We start from the raw sequence: 7,319 nt of genomic DNA on the forward strand, positions 1-7,319 counted from the left end.
GTTAAAACTGTTTTGTACAAAATAAGAATTCAAACTACCAATATTGACAAGCTACAATATGAAACAGGAACGTCTCTTTTTTATTTTCTTTTTTTTTGCTGAGATACAGCTTATACACTAAATCCAACACAGTGTCCCTGTTCACCTCTTCCTATTTTTGAAAACTGTTCCTTACATACATTTATTTCAATATACAAAACATGAATAACCAATCAACAATTTAAGAATGTCTTCAGAGTGGTTTCCTCAGACATTTTAGTCTGTAGAAAGGCTACCAAGTTCTTTAGATCTAAAATTTCGCAGAGGTAGGTTGTATCTTTAGTCCACTCAAAGTTTCATATTTTTATTAAATCTAAATACATCTTAGTTACTAAGCTTAATAAATTACTGTGAAATTCTATAGTATCAGTGTAGCTACTTATTTTCTGGTTATTTGAACTATATATAAAACCTAAATAAAATATTTTGCTTCATATCTTCCATATTCAAAATTTTAAAATGCTCAGCAAAATCTATATTCAGCAGCAACTGAGTTCAAAGGAAGTAGATAGACGATATAATTGTTGCTTTACTTTAACAAACAATAACTTATTTCTAAACACTAATAACATATATATAATAATTGAAATGTGACTATTTATTACAAAATACAAGTCCACTAAAACAAGGCCAAGACAGTCACTTTGTAAAGACTAAAGGTTAGTTTTATGTTATTGGATACAGTACAATGAGTACACGCATACCACATCAATGCAAGTTAAGTAATCTTTGTCAAGCACCACTGGAAAGTCAATATAATGATAAATACAGTGGTACCTCGGTTCTCTAACGACTCCCTTCTAAAGCAATTCCGTTTTTGAACATATTGTTTGAGAAAAAAAACGTCTGGGTTGTTGAACATAAACTCCGTTTCCGAACCAAGCTGTCGTGGCCCGAACCCCCAAAATAACCCAAACAACCCTTCGACCATTTTCAGCCCAAGCCAAGCTTGCCCAAAACATTTTACCCACACCTGTCACTCAGTCTACACCACAGCTATAATCTGATGTGAACATTCTCGTTTTTCTTTGTTTTTTTGTTGTTGTTTCTAAATATTCTGATTAAGTAAGCCACCATAGGGTCAAAGAAGGATAATGAAAGCAGCAAACCAAGAAGTTGTTAGAGCCACAAGAGCTGAAAAAAGGTCTCATAGCAAAACATGAGAGTGGTGTTCGCGTGTCTGACCTTGCTACACAGTTTGGTATGGCAAAGTCTTCAGTCTGCACCATACTGAAAAATAAAGAGGTCATCAAAGGAGCTGATGTTGTAAAAGGAGTGACAGTGCTTATGAAACAAAGATCACAAACAATGGAAGAGGTTGAAAAACTGTTGTTGATTTGGATAAATGTAAAACAGCTGGTGATAGCATTTCTGGGACCATCGTTTGTGAGAAAGCAAAGCAGTTGCATGCTGATCTCCTGAAAAACACCCCTGGAATGAGTGTCGATACAAGTGATGCCTTTAAGGCTAGTAGGGGCGATTTGAAAAATTTAGGAAGAGAAGTGGCATACATAGTGTTGTGAGACATGGAGAGGGTGCCAGACAGAAACAAGCCTCATTAGACAAGTTTTAGTGAGAAATAGGTCCAGTGAGTCTCAAGCAGGTTGTAGTAGTGCAAAGAGACAGAAAAGAGAAAGAGCCCCAAAAGGAGAGTTACCTGATGTTTTTATGGAAGGTGACTCCCCTTCCAAACAATAATAACCCTCCTACTCTCCATGTTCCTCACCACCTTTCACTTACACCATTAGCTTTCCTCATCACAGGTGAAGTGCAGTTAAATTTTTATTTATTGTTTTTTATTGTGTTTATAGTTTTTGTGATTGACTTTATGTATGTAAGTATTATTATACAAGTATAAATAAGCAATATTTTTACTTAAAGTGCTCCATAATGCATAATTTTTGGAGGTCTGTAATGGATTAATTTAATTTACAGTATTTCTTATGGGAAAAATTGATTCTGTTTTCGAACAGCCTTCTGAAACATTAAGTACAAGAACCGAGGTACCACTGTATATATAAATCCACAATATTATAAGACTTAAGCTACTTAGACTAAACATTTGTACTTTCATGTTGCAATTTGTAGTCTATATCTCAAAATGGCTGGTATGGATATTAACACTTCTACTGATATGGGGAGAACAATGTTTTGACCTTCCTAGATCATCTTCAGGTTAAGAAAAAAAAAGAATAATTTGAAATCATGCTAGCACACAAAAAAGCATGAATTATTTTTTTTATGATGGTTGTGAGGTCAGTGAAATTTACAGATCCCACATGGTTAAGGTAGAAAAAATAATAGAACAAACATAATATCTTACTGAAAACAAGCATCTTACATGCATTAAGGAGGTTTTACAGATTACAAAAATATTTGAGATTTTTGGGACAAAGAATAATTTTTTTAACCATAACGTGAAATCACTTCATGCTCAGACATGTTTTTTGTTGTGTTAAACACAAAATAATCACAGAAAATACCCAGACACTAAATAGGAAAATAAATATAAACAAACAAAATCAACGAACCCCTACCTATACAACAACTAAAACCTAAATAAACCAATATAAAGCGCCTTAATATCTATACTAATTAATAATTAACATCTAACTACAATGCCCCCTACAATCCCATACCCGCTTAGACTCATCCTTAAGGCATGCCCAGCAATGATCAGTTGCCAAGTCTTTCTCTGTTAACCTGAAGTTGACCTAAGAAGGTCAAAATGTTGTTCTGAAATTTATTGTACTTGAAGTGCTAATTCCCATACAAGCCATGTTGAAAATATAAGCACATCTTTAGTAAAAATACTTCTTTAAAAAATGAATTTTGTGAGTACAACAAACTACTAATCATTATTAAAGATATACCAGATTTTATGAAAATATGCATACTGCATCAAGTTGTACAAACATTCAAAATGTGCAAATGTGGGTACAAACTTGTGTATATTATACTGAGCCCATTGCAAAAGGGTTAAACAATATATCAATTTTATTTATAAATTTTGGCATAAACTACATGTATTTGTACATCTTTTGCAGCAGAACATTTAACTAGATATTGTTAGAGAAACATCCAATTATCCATGTTCTTAAACCATAGGAAGGGCAAAAAGGCCCAGACATACCCTTATTCAAAGCTCATGTTACTTTAGTTTTCATGTTTTAGCAAAGATTATGGCAAAAAAACAATATAAAACAACTGATGCTTTTAAAAAAATGTTACATCACAAATGGAGATAGATGTTCCATTCTATGTCATGAAATTGAAGGCCAAAAGACGGACATTTTGGATTATTAATCAAACCTTCTGTCAGTCTATGTTAATATGCAATAAATACTTTTTTCATTGGTGCTATTTTTATTGGGGTGTCTAGACTTTTTAGTTGCCTACTTTCATAAATATATATCATTAAAAATAAAACTTTTTTTTTTGAGGGTAACAGGAATGGCCATGGGGACATGTATCTCTGAGCTAGACTGATTTTTATAACTCAAATCATCATAACTACAACCCTCGTCATACATTCAGTAAAACTACAGAATCAAATAATGTGAGGATACAGTCAAGCTTAAATATATTTGTTTCCTGTACCTGACTGACCATCTGAAATTGGGCTGAGATTTTGACATTATGAATTGGAAAATTTTTATTTCCACCAATTTCTGTTGATATACTGACCCACCTAACAAAACTCAGTCAACTTTAACACTTTTTTATTGACATATTATGAATACAATATTTATCCCAGAAATTCACGGAGTCTGCGACGATGTCGGAGGGTATCACCTAATTATAAATTGATAACTATGCTGACAGACCAATGCATTGAGGTTTAAAACATAGCTCATTCCAAGGACTCTTCATACTAAACTAATAACTACACTATTTAGCAGAGGAGACTTCACTACTGACAGACACAAGTTTGTTCAATTTATACATCTCTGAAAAATGTTCATGCAACAAGGATTAGGAACATAAAATAAACTCCAACTGAAATCTTATACATGCAAAAGAAAGTACTTATAGAATTACTTCACAAATGAAATGAAATAAACAAAATTATTGGTAACTGTCAATTCAACTTTATGGATCAAAGCCAATGTTAACCAGCAAGTATGTGATACAAAATAATTTCAAATTTCTGTAATTCTCTTCATAGAATAAATGTTGGTTGTAATTACATTCATAGTTTAAATTCAATGATATTTCAGACATTTTTGCTGCCAACCAATTTGATAGAAATATACATTTACCTACCTACACTTAAATCAGTCTTGGGTTACAGCAAATAAAAATATTTTATGCCTGGCCTAAACATACCAATTTCTTGCAAATGTAGACAAAAACAGGACCAATAAGAAACTAAGCAGTAAGCCAGTGTGACATTCTACTCCATCCAAAGAAATAAGATTTGCATATAACTTGCATATTATATAATTATTACCTATTATGGAAAGTTCTATTAAGTCCTAGTGTAAAAATTGAAAACTGGTTTATTTCAGATTGCAGTATTCCAATTTTTTTTATGTCTTAAAATTTAATGAACAACAGGCATGTTAATCTACAATCACTTTAGTCAAATTAACCATCACACAAGTATGGGTCTAGACTGTTAATACTAATATATTACACCAAATACTGAAATAATTGACATCCATTTAAACTTATTTAAATTTAAATTATTCAAGTTCTACATTAAAACTTGATTTCACGCATTTTTCTGGTTTTTAAACCATATAATTTACAAGTTGTTTTTTTTTATATTTCCATGATCCATCACTTATGATTTTTTGAAAGTTATAAACTGTTCATTACAATACAGCCTTTAATAGACCTACAACCCGGATACATTGCTTTTCAACATTTATTCCCGAAGTTTTCCTTACTATTCTACTTTCTAGTAATAATAATAAAACTTATATTAACACTACTGTTTCCTAAAATAATGTTTTAAATCCCATTTTTATTTGATTTTCCAATGTATAAACCCATTACATGAATTATGGCATTCAATATTAATAGTAACTCAGAAAATATTTACAAGTACCGTAATACTAAGTCCCATACCCCAGACTCAGATTCTTGTGGGTTGTAGTTATACCACGACACAATGCACGAAGAGATTCGGCGCCATGATCCTCTCGCTTACGATTATCAACTGAGGTATCCAAGGGTGCTAAATTCATACCTTAGGTAATACATATTCGATTGTGCCGTTACCACCTACAAAAACTCCAACAACAGAGTAAATTAAACTGCTTACTTTTTATTTGCACTCTTTTTCTAACTTAACCTTTTCAAAACACTCTTAATATCTCTTTTTACCCGCGCCTAACTAACTGCGAAGTAGAACATTTTATTCTCGCTAGCAAGTGAATTGAATGAAATACGCCACCTACAATATATGTAATATAGTTATTTGTTTTTGGAATTTCGCGCAAAGTTGTTCGAAGGCTATCTGCTCCTAATTTAGAAGTGACATACCAGAGAAAGCAGTTAGTGAACACCATACACACCGCCATATCCTGGGATACTATAACTGAATAGTGGAATTGGCCAAAACATTACTCGTAACAATCACACTGCTAAAAGGTGAGCATGTTTGATGACGGGAGCCAAATCGCTTCTCGTAAAATGCGAATTGAGCGCCCTAACCGCCAGATAATGCTAGGCCTATATATTTTTTTAAAAATAGATTTCAGGATGATTTCAGCAATCGAATTTTTCATTTATATTTATTGTACAATTTTACAAATCATTAGTTTGTTACACCTTATAGCAGCGTATTCCAAACTTTTCGGTTCACGGTGCCCTTAGTGACTAAACAATTTTTTTGACGTCACTCCTAGGCAAAAAACAAAAAACTAACAGTTTCGTTTTTTAAGTAGTTACGTCCTAACAGCTTAATAGCCGTTTGAAAGAATAATACATGTAAATTGAAAGTAAAAACAATATTTTATTTTATTTTTAAATAACCACAATTACTAATGGGATAAGTGTGTCTGTTGGGCGCTGCAAAATTTCTCAAACCTTGGATTCAGATTGGACACCGCCACCCTCATTTCCTGCTCCAAGTTTATTTTTGCGTGGTACTTGCTTTTTATCACAGCAACCGCCGAAAACCCAGCTTCGCGGAGATATTACGTCACAAATGGAATTGGGATTCGATGAGATTTAGCACTTAGCAGCGGATATTCATCTTTTACTGATATCCAAAACTCAGTTAGTTCCAGGCTGCCAAATTTTGTTTTTAAAGTCTTGTCACAAGACAGCTCAATAAGATTTTCTTCTTCTGCAGTGGTAAATTCAGATTGGGTCTCAGCCATGAATGGGTCTTGGATCCATACAAACTTTTCCATATCTTCTAGAAAGTAATTTTCAAACCAGTCACTGAGCTGTGTTAGATGCTCCTCAAAAACAGATTTTTAGTTCGTGGATGAAATCAACTTCATTGGATGTACCACACTGCTGCAACAGGGGAAAACAGTATTTTCTACCATCCTCATTCATTTTCCTTCTCCACTAGTAGTAACCTTTAGGAACTACTGCCCTACAGGATGTTATTTGTTAAACTGTGGAGTAATGTATTCAGTTCTGGTATTTTATTTACTCCTCAAATAACTAACTTGTTTTTATACATTCACTACTGCTGGGGTCTACATATTGCATTATATTTAATAATTCTATTTTATGTCAGTTAAAATACTAGTTGTAAAGAAATAACCAAAAAATAGTAAAATCACTCGTTTTTAAGGTGTATATATATATATATATGGGTACCTCAGCAAGTACTTCAGGATTAATTGCGATATTGATATAGTTTTTTTCTTGTTTTCTGTTATTTGAAACCCTATAACCCAAAACGTCATGGACACACGAGCAGTTTGGTGCATAAATAAATTAGATAAACATAATTAAAAAGCCAATGGAGCCTGTTAGTAATTTTAGGCAGAATACTCAGTTGATAGATATGGTTTAGAAGAGTTATCGTATAGGGATAGGTTGAAATCTCTTGAAGTGTCTTCACTAGAGAAAGACTCAGGTGGTATGGTTGAGGTTTCTACGATTGTTAGAGGTTTGGAATCCATAAATTTAATTCATGTTTTTCCAACAAAAAATGCAAGAAACAAGATAGAGGGTACAGTTTTAAGACATCAAGAATCACACATAACTGAAATTAAAGCAATATCACATTTTTAATAATGTAGTTGGAGTATGGAATAGAATGCCCATTGGTCAACATTAAACAAATTTATGTGGGCGACCGGTTG

The 7,319-nt window shown here is 32.8% G+C and overlaps 1 protein-coding gene across 3 annotated transcripts in view; it reads right to left on the reverse strand.

The window, feature by feature from the left end:
• Positions 1 to 5,425, reverse strand: part of LOC143252303 (uncharacterized) — a 58,945-nt gene extending 53,520 nt beyond the window's left edge. Inside the window, exon 1 of one of the 3 annotated variants that reach the window (XM_076504220.1) lies at positions 5,096 to 5,425. The gene's annotated coding sequence lies outside the window, so the exon portion shown is untranslated. The remainder of the gene's footprint in view (positions 1 to 5,095) is intronic. The other 2 variants (XM_076504221.1, XM_076504219.1) reach the window with 2 other exon arrangements.
• Positions 5,426 to 7,319: the final 1,894 nt, after the last annotated feature.

The sequence above is a fragment of the Tachypleus tridentatus genome, chromosome 6, assembly GCF_004210375.1.
Source record: "Tachypleus tridentatus isolate NWPU-2018 chromosome 6, ASM421037v1, whole genome shotgun sequence".
NCBI classification, from domain to species: domain Eukaryota; kingdom Metazoa; phylum Arthropoda; class Merostomata; order Xiphosura; family Limulidae; genus Tachypleus; species Tachypleus tridentatus.